This window comes from Lethenteron reissneri, unplaced genomic scaffold (assembly GCF_015708825.2).
Source record: "Lethenteron reissneri isolate LAM-NWPU_2019-01 unplaced genomic scaffold, ASM1570882v1 scaffold_117, whole genome shotgun sequence".
In the NCBI taxonomy this organism is placed as follows: domain Eukaryota; kingdom Metazoa; phylum Chordata; class Hyperoartia; order Petromyzontiformes; family Petromyzontidae; genus Lethenteron; species Lethenteron reissneri.
This window is the reverse complement of record NW_026890860.1, coordinates 215,322-229,138: the sequence shown is the minus strand read 5'-3', so window position 1 is coordinate 229,138 and position 13,817 is coordinate 215,322. Positions and strand designations below refer to the sequence as shown.

General features: G+C 46.8%; 1 long non-coding RNA gene across 1 annotated transcript in view; it reads left to right on the top strand.

Annotated features, from left to right (window-relative positions):
- Positions 1–976: 976 nt before the first annotated feature.
- LOC133361648 (uncharacterized) overlaps positions 977–13,817 on the top strand; it is a 30,781-nt gene continuing 17,940 nt past the window's right edge. The window contains exons 1-2 of the long non-coding RNA XR_009757401.1: positions 977–1,089; positions 9,793–9,958. This is a non-coding gene — a long non-coding RNA (uncharacterized LOC133361648). The remainder of the gene's footprint in view (positions 1,090–9,792; positions 9,959–13,817) is intronic.

Sequence of the window (13,817 nt, the reverse complement as noted above, 5' to 3'; positions counted from 1 at the left end):
CATGGCCCCTCCCCCTCACCCCCATGCCCCTCCCCTCACCCCCATGCCCCTCCCCTCACCCCCATGCCCCTCCCCTCACCCCCATGCCCCTCCCCTCACCCCCATGCCCCTCCCCTCACCCCCATGCCCCTCACCCCCATGCCCCTCCCCCTCACCCCATGCCCCTCCCCCTCACCCCCATGCCCCTCCCCCTCACCCCCATGCCCCTCCCCCTCACCCCCATGCCCCTCCCCCTCACCCCCATGCCCCTCCCCCTCACCCCCATGCCCCTCCCCCTCACCCCCATGCCCCTCCCCCTCACCCCCATGCCCCTCCCCCTCACCCCCATGCCCCTCCCCCTCACCCCCATGCCCCTCCCCCTCACCCCCATGCCCCTCACCCCCATGCCCCTCCCCCTCACCCCCATGCCCCTCCCCCTCACCCCCCATGCCCCTCCCCCTCACCCCCCATGCCCCTCCCTCACCCCCCATGCCCCCCTCACCCCCCATGCCCCTCCCTCACCCCCATGCCCCTCACCCCCAATGCCCCTCCCCTCACCCCATGCCCCTCCCCTCACCCCATGCCCCTCCCCCTCCCCCCCATTGCCCCTCCCCCTCACCCCCCATGCCCCTCCCCCTCACCCCCCATGCCCCTCACCCATGCCCCCCCCCCCTCCCTCACGCCCTCCCCCTCAACCCATGCCCCACCCCCCATGCCCCTCCCCTCACCCCCCATGCCCCCCCCTCACCCCCCATGCCCCTCCCCCTCACCCCCATGCCCCTCCCCCTCACCCCCCATGCCCCTCATCCCCCATGCCCCTCCCCCTCACCCCCATGCCCCTCCCCCTCACGCCCCATGCCCCTCCCCCTCACCCCCATGCCCCTCCCCCTCACCCCCATGCCCCTCCCCCTCACCCCATGCCCCTCCCCTCAGCCCATGCCCCTTCCCCCGCTGCTACTTCCGCCGGGGCCGAGTGGAGGCGGCGCGCGCAGTGCATTGTGGGTGGCGAGCGGCAGATTTGGATTCCCGCTCACGGCCACCGTCAGTGGCGAGCGAGCGCTTCTGAAGCGGCGGCTCGCTGGGCCTCCTCTAGGTCGACTCAGCCTGAAGGTGAGAACCTCGCGCGGTGTGTCCCATCAGCAGCGGCGGCGGCGGTGGGAGGAGACAGAGGAGGCGCCTGGCCCACAGCCGTCACGTTCTGCGGAGCTCACGGCGCAGCTTCAAGCAGAGCGCGGCCCTGCTGCTGCTGCTGTTGTGGTTACACTATAGTTGTGGTTACACTATAGTTGTGGTTACACTATAGTTGTGGTTACACTATAGTTGTGGTTACATTATAGTTGTGCTTACATTATAGTTGTGCTTACATTATAGTTGTGGTTACACTATAGTTGTGGTTACATTATAGTTGTGGTTACACTATAGTTGTGGTTACGTTATAGTTGTGGTTACATTATAGTTGTGCTTACATTATAGTTGTGGTTACATTATAGTTGTGGTTACACTATAGTTGTGGTTACATTATAGTTGTGGTTACATTATAGTTGTGGTTACATTATAGTTGTGGTTACGCTATAGTTGTGGTTACATTATAGTTGTGGTTACATTATAGTTGTGCTTACATTATAGTTGTGGTTACATTATAGTTGTGGTTACATTTTAGTTGTGGTTACATTATAGTTGTGCTTACATTATAGTTGTGCTTACATTTTAGTTGTGCTTACATTTTAGTTGTGGTTACATTATAGTTGTGCTTACATTATAGTTGTGGTTACATTATAGTTGTGCTTACATTATAGTTGTGGTTACGCTATAGTTGTGGTTACATTATAGTTGTGGTTACATTATAGTTGTGGTTACGTTATAGTTGTGGTTACGTTATAGTTGTGGTTACGTTATAGTTGTGGTTACGTTATAGTTGTGGTTACGTTATAGTTGTGGTTACGTTATAGTTGTGGTTACGTTATAGTTGTGGTTACGTTTTAGTTGTGGTTACGTTTTAGTTGTGGTTACGTTTTAGTTGTGGTTACGTTTTAGTTGTGGTTACGTTTTAGTTGTGGTTACGTTTTAGTTGTGGTTACGTTTTAGTTGTGGTTACGTTTTAGTTGTGGTTACGTTTTAGTTGTGGTTACGTTTTAGTTGTGGTTACGTTTTAGTTGTGGTTACGTTTTAGTTGTGGTTACGTTTTAGTTGTGGTTACGTTTTAGTTGTGGTTACGTTTTAGTTGTGGTTACGTTTTAGTTGTGGTTACGTTTAGTTGTGGTTACGTTTTAGTTGTGGTTACGTTTTAGTTGTGGTTACGTTTTAGTTGTGGTTACGTTTTAGTTGTGGTTACGTTTTAGTTGTGGTTACGTTTTAGTTGTGGTTACGTTTTAGTTGTGGTTACGTTTTAGTTGTGGTTACGTTTTAGTTGTGGTTACGTTTTAGTTGTGGTTACGTTTTAGTTGTGGTTACGTTTTAGTTGTGGTTACGTTTTAGTTGTGGTTACGTTTTAGTTGTGGTTACGTTTTAGTTGTGGTTACGTTTTAGTTGTGGTTACGTTTTAGTTGTGGTTACGTTTTAGTTGTGGTTACGTTTTAGTTGTGGTTACGTTTTAGTTGTGGTTACGTTTTAGTTGTGGTTACGTTTTAGTTGTGGTTACGTTTTAGTTGTGGTTACGTTTTAGTTTGTGGTTACGTTTTAGTTGTGGTTACGTTATAGTTGTGGTTACGTTATAGTTGTGGTTACGTTATAGTTGTGGTTACGTTATAGTTGTGGTTACGTTATAGTTGTGGTTACGTTATAGTTGTGGTCGTGGTTACTGTTGTGATTATAATTGTGTGGTTACTGTGGTGGTTGTTGCAGGTGGTGGCACACGAGTCAACCCATAGCACCAGGGTCTAGCCCTCCTCTTGTACCGAGCCAGGCAGAGCAGTCAACCCATGGTACCTGAGTCTGGCCCGTGACCTCCTCCTGCACTTAGCCTGGCACAGCCGTCAAACCATGGCACCTGAGTTATTGTGGGGACGTGACCGCCATGTAGTAGTAAATGGCGACTGTTGATGTGTGTGGTCTTGTGTGTGGGCTTGTGTGTATGATGGTGAGTGTGATGGTGAGTGTATCATGGTTAGTGAGTAATACGGAGTGTGAGTTTGACTAATTCTCCCCCCTCTCCCTTTCGCTGTCTCTGCTTTCCCCCCCAACTACCTCGCCTGGTATACAGGAGTTTGTGGGTTCGATCCCGACCCTGATGCCTGCTGTATATTTGGAGTTTGCGTGTTTCTGTCTCTCTCCGTGATCGCGTGGATTTTTCTCTGGGTCCCCAGGTTTTCCCCTCCACATTAAGAAACTTTCGTTTAAAGTTTTGACGACTGAAGGAATTCATATTCTTGGTTCTTTCGATAAAGTCACTTCTATAGAAAACAAAAAAATAGATATATTTTTGATAAAATAAAAAATAAGATCAATTGAAAATAATAAAAGCAATTTATTGGATTTATTATATTTTTATTAATATTATTTGTTTTGTTTTCTATTTATGTGACTTTACCGAAAGAACCAAGAATATGAATATTCATTTAAAGTATTTGGCTGCTATAATTTACACGTTATGATGAGCCACTTCGTTGAGCTATCATTGGTGCCAAGTCGCTTCTGAAAAAGAGATGTTTAGCTCGGTGGATCTTACCTGGTAAAATGAAAATCGTTGAGATTTTTGTCGAGTTTTCTCTGTCCTTCCCGAGCACAACAAACAGGAGCAGGGGGAGGAGCATTCTCCACTAAGTGGTGGTGACGACACCACGGCGCTTGTGGCAGGATATGTACACCACAGATATCCATCACATAGAGACCCATAGAGTCATCACACATAGACCTATACAGTCACCACGCACAGACCCTCAGACTTGCACAGAGAACCATAGACTCACCACAGAGAACCATAGACTCACCACAGAGACCCATAGACTCATCAGACAGAGAACCACAGACTCAAACAGATCCACAGAGTCCTGTAGACTCACCAAACAGAGACATAGACTCACCACAGGGAGACACAGACTCGCCACACAGAGACCCATATAATCACCACAGAGACCCATAGACTTACACAAAGGCACATAGACTCATCACACAGAACCACAGACTTAAACATACCCACAGACTCGCACAGAGGTCTATAGACTCACCACACAAACACATAGACTCACCACGGAGACGCATAGACTCACCCCACAGACCCATAGACTCGCAGAGAGATCCATGCACTCGCATAGATACGTATAGACTCACAGAGATACCCATAGACATACAAAACGCATCGACCCATCACACAGAGAACCACCGACTCAAACAGACTCGCACAGAGCCCTATAAACTCACCTCACAGAGACACAGACTCCCCTCACAGAGACCCACGGACTCTCACAGAGACCCATAGACTCACCACAGAGATTAATCGACTCACAGAGAGACCCAAGGGCTCGCATGTGAATGTGTGATGATTTAGTTGAAGGTGGAGGGGGGGTTACCAGGCCCTGGCACCCATCCAGAACTCCTTGTGGCCACTGTGGTGGCTGCGAGGCGACGTGAGGTTCACAGCTGGTCAGGGTTGGCACCCCCCCCCCCCCCCCCCAAATGGCATTTCTCACAACCACCGCTGCAATATCAACCGTCACCATTCGCCAATAAGTCAGTGACATCACCACGGCGCCTGTGCCAGGCCAGGTGCACTTTGAAGCCACGTGAAGTGTCGAAGGCTCGCTGACCGGAGGTCCTGGAACAGACCCAGGTGCCATGGGTTGGCTGACTGAGATGGCTGGCAGATGCACCACCTGTACCCCGTACTGTGCCAAATTGTTGCATATTTATCATCCGGTGTTCCGCTCGTTGTTGTGAGCGTCACTCTTCCGTTGTTGTTGGAGGGCGACTGTCTCCAACTGCCCAGTAGAAGCGTCCTACACGAGCCTCCCCCGCAGAGGCTGATCCCAACACCGCTGGTACCAGTCGTGGGCAAAGCCCACTCGGCTCCATATCCTCCCGTACCGCATCAGTCCACCTCCACTCCAGCCCATGCCGTGCCCGCCCAGCCCCCTCCATCCACCCACATACTCACCTATCGGCTTACTGACGCACTCACCCACTGATATCTGCTCACGCACCCACGCATTAAATTTTAAATGCAGGCTACGCAAAGCATCGTGATCAAATTTCGATTTAAAGCTTTCGTGACTGCAGGGATTCATCTTCTTGGTTCTTTCGGTAAAATCACGTAGAATGGAAATAATAAAATAATAAAAATAAAACATAATAAAATATTTCTCACGACGTTTCGGCCACAACGCAAGCAGCCGTCCTCAGGTGAAGAACAGGTCTGTCAGAAAGACAGCGTCTGAATGAACACCACCAGGCTTGGCAGCGTATATTTAAGAGAGACTCGATTAGCTGAGCCTTCTTATCCCGGAGCTTGTTGAAAGATCTTAAATTTTTGTGGAATCCCACCCCGTAGTGGTGGTTAAATTTCGATTTAAAGCTTTCGTGACTGCAGGGATTCATCTTCTTGGTTCTTTCGGTAAAGTCACGTAGAATGGAAATAATAAAATAATAAAAATAGAACATAATAAAATACAATTCTCACGACGTTTCGGCCACAATTTACACCAAAATCTACTCTCAACCACTTAAACCACATATTGGTGAACGATGCGCACCCTAATCAGCCACTACGGTTGTGTGCAGGGTGTTGTGATGTCACATAGTACGACGTTTCTCCTACTCCCCACCCCCACCCCCCCCCGTTATAACGCGGCGTCTATTTTTGGCCTCGTCGCATTGGCCTTAATGGACCGCGTGGTGATGGTGAAAGATGATTCAGCGGTGGACACGAATTACCGGGGCCCCATTTAACATTCAGGTGACACGGGGCACAGTCCATGAAGAACCTCTTATCTGTCCTGTAAGCAGACTCCTCTGCATGGGATATTTAACACCTCTTAATGCACAGACAACAGCCAACGCAGCCTCGCCTGCCGGAGGAGCTCGCTGGTGATCGGATAGTTTCCAGATCTCTCCAGGATCTGTGAGCTGCTCGCACACAAAGATCCCCCATGTAGCCTTTAACAGACTGTTGGGGTAAGTGCTTTATAAAATAATCAAAGGGGCTCCGCAATACGATGCAATCAAAATCACTGATCAGAGATTTTCCCATATACTGTATGGTCTCTGTTTATCGTGAATGGAGACTAATTGTATTGATTCCACTCAGTCGATCCAACAGCAAGCTCAAAATGACCGATATCTGAAATATTCTGCGTTTCACAGATCATACAAAGCAACGGTATTGATGCCCGATTCGTATGTATTTTTATCTAAAAATTTACGTAGTCTATCAGACTTTTTTTTATTAAATCGCTCTGCAAAAAGTCATTTTGTATAATTATAAATCAATGTTATGCTAATGCAAAAATTCATCTTGGCCGCAATTCAGTTTACTCCGATGTGTTATGTCACCTTTAACTCGATCCTTTGAATATACAATTTTATATTAAACTTAATTTATACTCTTTGGTTTTTTTCGGTAAAGTCACGTAGGTGAAAACAACTAAATTAAATAACGACGTTTCGGAAGCAACACAAGCCTCCGGCATCGGGTGTAACTGCTCCAGCAAAATTACTGTAGCGTATAGAGCAAGCTATTTAGAGACACGTTATATAGGGTACTCGGGGTGGAGGAGCCAAGGAGTCGTGGGGGGGGGGGGGAGCATGCGGCAGGCCGTGTGGCGTCGCGGGCGGTTATGCAGGGGATTAGCTGAGTTAAGCCGATAGATAAACATCTTTTTCTTTTCGATTTAAAGCTTTCGTGACTGCAGGGATTCATCTTCTTGGTTCTTTCGGTAAAGTCACATAGAAGGGAAGTAATAAAATAATAAAAATTCAACATAATAAAATAATTCTCACGACGTTTCGGCCACAACACAAGCAGCCGTCCTCAGGTGAAGACCAGGTCTGTCGAGGCGACAGCGTCTAAATGAAACACCACCACGTGCTTGGAGCGTCTATTTAAGCTGGGTCGGAAGGGGGGAAAAAATGCGCCTTGACAAAAGAATCTGCATATCAAGAGGAATTTAGCATATTTATGAAAAATGCAAGAATGCGACCAGTGCTACTTGTGAAATGCGCAGGAGGTGGGCGGGGGGTTTTCAAAGTCATATTATGCCCATGCATTGGTGGACAGCGAGTCGACTCTGGTTTTCGCCTCCCTCCACTCAGAGCCTACATGGACGACATTACAACATTGACCACCACTGTCCCATGCACCAGGAGACTGCTCAGAAAACTCGAGGAGAACATCAGCTGGGCCCGTATGAAGATTAAACCATCCAAGTCACGCAGCATCTCGATTGTGAAGGGAGTACTCTGTGACCTGAAATTCTTCATCGGAGATGACCAAATCCCAACAGTGTCTGAGCAGCCGGTAAAAAGCCTTGGAAGGTGGTATGATGCAAGCCTGAAGGACAAAGACCAGGTGCAACAGCTGCGCAAAGACATCAGTAGTAGCCTACAGTCCATCGACAACACCCAGCTACCTGGAAAGTTAAAGGCCTGGTGTCTGCAGTTTGGTCTCCTACCCTGGGTGTTGTGGCCCCTAGCAGTGTATGAGGTTCCAATCTCAACAGTGGAGAAGATGGAAAGAGGAGCCACGAGCTACTTAAAGAAGTGGCTCGGAGTTCCACGATGCCTTACCACCATAGGCCTCTATGGAGATGGTGTCCTCAAGCTGCCCCTCACCAGGGATTCATCTTCTTGGTTCTTTCGGTAAAGTCACGTAGAAGGGAAGTAATAAAATAATACAAATTCAACATAATAAAATAATTCTCACGACGTTTCGGCCACAACACAAGCAGCCGTCCTCAGGTGAAGACCAGGTCTGTCGAGGCGACAGCGTCTAAATGAAACACCACCACGTGCTTGGAGCGTCTATTTAAGCTGGGTCGGAAGGGGGGAAAAAATGCGCCTTGACAAAAGAATCTGCATATCAAGAGGAATTTAGCATATTTATGAAAAATGCAAGAATGCGACCAGTGCTACTTGTGAAATGCGCAGGAGGTGGGCGGGGGGTTTTCAAAGTCATATTATGCCCATGCATTATGCAGGACCAGCAGCATCAAAGGGAGGAGTAGCATTAACAAAGGGAAGGAATGTTAATAGTATGTAGCTGCAGTAACTAAACAACCACGTAAAAAGCTAAAGTATAAACTACATAGTATCATCAGTATGCTAAATATACTCTTAATAAGCTGAGCTACTAACCGTAAGTAATACATTACAATTCTAGGTCGCAAAAAGTATAATATGCTTCCAGCTAAACTTTTTAAACTTTTTCCTTACATCACACGGGTCTATCTCGTACTATATGTTGCCATAGCCAAACCCAACATTAAATTGTATACTGTATTACTATACACTACCCTATGTCTTAGAATAATACATAGTGTAATATTACACTATGTATTATTCTACCCACCCAACTGTATATCACACTGCTGTATATTTAATATACAATTACGATACTATTTATTACCTTATACACTGCATTAAACATTACACTTTAATACTATTTATTATTATACAATATGCCATACACTACACTGGGGGAGGGTGAGTAGAGTGCCCATACAACGGATGGGGGGGGGGGAGATTGGCATGGGGGGGACAATTTTTGCGCTATTGAATCACTGTTGTACATCAACATTTCTTAGTGATGGTGGTGTATAAAGCTGGGAGTAAAAGACTGGGAAGCAGAGTATCTGATAGAAAACGGGCTAGTTTGTAGGTAGGCGAGTTGATCGTGGACACGATGGGCCGTAGTGGGGTACCTTCTTTATGGCTCTTTGGGACATTCTGTCTGCAGGAAGGCCACCCACACAGATTCTTATCTGAAGCCACTCACTCAGCTACTTACTTGCTCACTCATCCATTCACTCAGTCAACCACTCATTCAAGCACTCAACCCCTCACCCAACCCCTCACCCAACCACTCGCTCAACGACTCGCTCAACCACTCACTTAACCACTCACTCACTCAACCACTCACTCACTTAATTAATTACTCAACCACTCAACCAATTACTCTCTCGCTCACTCTTTCACTCAGCCACTCATTCAGCCACACCCACTCAATTACTCACTCACTCAACCACTCAGCAGCACACTCACTGTGCTACTCACTCAACCACTCACTTACTCAGCCACTCGCTCAACCACTCAATTATTGACTCAACCACTCACTCACTCAACCATTTACGCACTCAGCCATTAACTCAACTAATCACTCACTCAATTATTAGCACAACCACTAACTCACTCAACGACCTACCCACTCGCTCACCTACCCACTCGCTGACCTTTCCATTAACCTACCCACTCGCTGACCTACCCATTCACCTACCCACTCACTCACCTACCCACTGACTAATCTACCCCCTTGCCTATCCACTTACCTACTCACTCGCCTTTTTTAATTTGACCACGTAAGGCCCACGGAGCTCTATAGCTCGTTTTCAGAAGTGACCTGGCCACAAATGATAGCCCAATGAAGTCTCTTATCATGTGGAAATGTAAAGCAGCCAAATACTCGCAATGCATATTTCTAAATATGGAGGGAAAAACCGAAGGATCCGAAAAAAATGCACACGACTAAGAGGAGAGAGCGAGACATACAAACTCCTAATATGCAGGCATCAGAGTCAGGAGTGAACCCACAACCTCCTGTATACTGGGTGAGGTGGTTAACATCTCGCCACCTGGGTTTCCGTATCCATCCCCGTGTCTCTTCTTCAGCGTGTGTGCTACAGGTGGGTGTCTCGGATTGCCAGCGCCATGTGACGGAGCTCCAGGGCGTGCTGCGTGCCCGCCAGGAGGGGCTTGGTGAGATGCTCTCACCCTGACTGAGCGCGGGAACACAGTGGGGCGGCACCAGCGGGACTCCCTGGACAACGCAGCCAAGGTGCACGCCAGCCACTCGCTCACTAATTCAGCCACTCACTCACTCACTCAACCACTAACTTAAACCATTTGCTCAGCTACTCACTGACTCAACCACTCGCTCAACCACTCGCTTAACCACTCGCTCGCTCATTGAACCAATCGCTCGCTCACTGAACCAATCGCTCCATCAACCACTTCCTCACTCAACCACTCATTCAGCCACTCACTCACTCAACCATTCACTCACTCACTCACTCAACCAATCAGTCACTCAATCATTAATTCAACCACTCACTCACTCAACCACTCACACACAGGCTCTTTTTTTAGAAGTGACCTGGCCACAAATTATAGGTCAACAACGTGCCTTATGAGGAAATGTATAGCAGCAAACTACTCTAAATGCCTGTTTTTAAATGTATAGGGAAAATCCAGGGGACCAGAAGAAAAATACACTTGACCATGGAGAGAACATGCAAACTCCAAATATACAGGTGTCAGGGTTGGAATCTTACCGACAACCTCCTGTATACCAGACGAGGTAGTTAACGTCTGTACCCAGGCAAGCTGTACATCGAGCTGGAGTGGACCGTGCGGCCCATTCCTATCATGCGAGTGGCTCCTACTGTTGTTATTGTGTTCATATCAGTTCAATTCAGATCATTTATTAGGTATAGCCCTGTGCGCCATTCGACTCTTGACTCGGGTGCAACCGCAACAAACAAAAACATGAGCAAGAAACATCTTAAAGTGACTACGCGCAACAGAAAAATCCAGGTAAAAACAGCAAAGTCTTCCAGAAAAAGCACCGTATATCAATGCTGTGTGCAAAAATCCCAGTGGGATGCAAGTCAAACAATAACAACCATAAGACAATTTAGATTAAAGTTATCAGTCCTACTCTGTACAACAACAAACAAATATGGCTAATTCAAAACGTTTTCGAAATCACCAAAACAAGGCTATAAAAATAACGTAACAGTGATCATAAGAACTGTGATTCAAATTTAACAATAAACGATATACATAACATGTACGACCAAACTTTGCAGCCATAGCTGGCAGCATGAGTTGCTCCATAACAGAATGAGTAGCAGTAGGAGCATCAAAAATTTTCAATGCACCTTTTAAAGATCAGTACACTATAAACAAAACTCAAGATCATACTTTGCAGTGATCATCCGGAGCAATACATTTGATTTCAGGCCACTGAATAGCAGTGGTAGCTCGGTGTACAACTCCTCTAGAGCAGTTGAGTGGAGACCTCAAAGATAGTGATCCAAGTTGCAGTTTATTGGCGATAGCATTCCAGACCCTGGGGGCATCAATAGAAAAGGCCCTTCCACCAGTATTTGTACGGCAATAAGGAATGTGAAGCTGGTAAATGAGCAAAGACCTTGGGTCACATTTGTTCTTCGAAACAGTAAGGAGATCCAGCAGGTAGTCTGCTGATTTTTTGTAAGTACATCGTGAATAAATAAGATTTGATGTACAAGCCGTCGATCATGAAGAGAAGTTACGTTTGACCCAATGTAAGATCGCAGAGGTGCATCCGATATGGGCAGTTCAATGCAAATCTTAAGGCTAAGTATTGTATATGCCGGGTCTTGAAACATTTATACAAATAACAATTTAATGGAAATGAAAAAATAAATAAATATCTGAAATCATGCTAACGTATGTAATTATGCTAATGTATGCAGTTATTATAATTAGGCTTAGCTTCATTGTCTAGGGTCGTGTTATCAATCTGGATAATACAATGAATTGTATGAAGTTATGCAAGTGTGATGTAATTATGCTGAATTAAGCTTGGCTTCGTTGTCTAGGGTTGTATTATCAATCGGAATAATGCAATTATTCTTGCTTTAATATTTACTGATTATGTCTTAGTGTGTATGTCAGGTCTCCAAATTCAAATCTCACCGCAGGATACAGTTCTTATAATTAAGATTATTATGCATGAACTTAGGAAGGCACCACTCATACACTTCTGTGTTAAGCAACTTTAATCTCCTAAACAAAAACATAACACTCTAATATGCGAACTCTTATGCTTGGAATTGTCAACACAGTACTCCTGGAGATGTTCTCTTCATTGATCCGTACAATTAACCCTCAATGATTACGTTGTTAAACTGGGTAACAGAACAATTGCTTAATTCCTCAGAGTAACACGAGCATATACGGCGATAGGAAAAAGTCCTTAAACATGCATGCGACGATATTCATACGAACGGAAATAAAGAAACATATCCCAAAGGCAAAAGTATACGTCAATGAATTCATCGGTCAGATTATGCATTTAACGAAACCTCTTGGAACAATGGTGTGCGGCAGTGTGCCTGCTTCAGCAGATGCTTATCAATTGGCTAATGCTTTAATTAATTCGCTGGCAAGATTCTGTGATCAAAAGAAAGATTTTAACACAATAGTCTCCCTGTGAGCGTGTAGGTTCATAACGTAGATTTCAAACGTTTAGTTTACATCAATGAATTCATTGGTAATATTTATGCAATTAAAAAGAAAAATAACGACTAATATAATTCTTAACGACCGTATCTACGTAACTCAATGGGCAGCAATTTTCTTCGTTATCAGCTAATAGTTGACGCACTCTTATCATTAGTCTTCTTAATTTAGTCGGGGTATGTGTTTTATGTGTGTGGTGGTTTTAATTCCTTGATCAATTCTTAGCGTCAAGCAGACGCCGGGCGATGTGTTGTAGTGTGGGCGTGTCATACGAACAGCTTCCTCGCTCTCTCTCTTGAGGCAGCAGCAGTTTTTGTCCACTGCTGGATGAAGGGAGTCTGCACAATGCTCGTCGTCGGTGGTGCGCGATGATTCCGTCAGATGGCGCCCGCAGCTCGTTCCCTGCTTGCCGTTCCTCACTTTTGTCTTGGTTCCCAGCTGGTGCTGGTCGGTGTGTGTGGGTGGAACCCACGTCGCTCTCCTCCTCACGGGCGGCTGGTCATGCTCTTTCCCTTGCTGGATGAGCGGAGTCGGCACAACGCTTGTCGCTTGTCCGCTGGCAGCTGACACCCTTGCTCGGTGGCACTCTGTGGCGCTGCTGCGTGCTCTCTCTCCTGCTCCGTGCTGTCTGGCGGTGCACGATTGCGCGTGCAGCTGGTTCTCAGCGATGCTGGCTTGGACGATGCTTGGCGCTTTCCGTCCTTTCTCGAGGTTGATTGCTTGTCGTTGCTCTCCTTGATCGTGCAGCTGTTGGGTGGGAGCTGACACTCAGTGTAGAGTAACTTTGAGCGACACTTCTTCTGTCAGCGCTGAACTCTGACTCCGTGACCCGTCGCTACTCGGCAAGCCTCGCCATCCTTGGTTGATTGCAGAACCTACCCCTGAGCTTGCCGCTTGCAGAACTCTTCTGTATTGTGTAGTCTTCTGTCCCTTGCAGTAGTCTCGTGGCTTCTGCTGATGCAGCTCGTTGACGGTGTGCCAGTCACGGGGGCAGGTTTCCGGAGCCTGCTGATCGCAGCACTATATTGTGTGTGTCGTGTCTCTGTTTTTACGTGAAATTTTCTCCCCTCAGCTCACCTTCTCACAAAACTTCCTTTGATTTCGCTCTCAGCCTGTGGGAACAGCTGTTTGTCCGGCCTGTGTGTGTTCTAATTTTATTGAAGTAATATAAGTTTCATCAAGGCCTGGTTCCTGTCGTCTTCCTCAAGCCATCCCGCCATCAATGGAAACAGCTGCTCCAGATTGCCCCCAAGTGCGTCCTTCCAGTCCTCCAACCCTCTGCAATAATTCATCTGGAAGGAGGGGGGAGATTCCCCCTGTCCGGTTGCATTCTCTGCTCTTCCCTCTCCCCTCTCCCTTATTGATTTTATTGCTTCCACATGCTTCTAGAAGACAAAGGCGGCTGG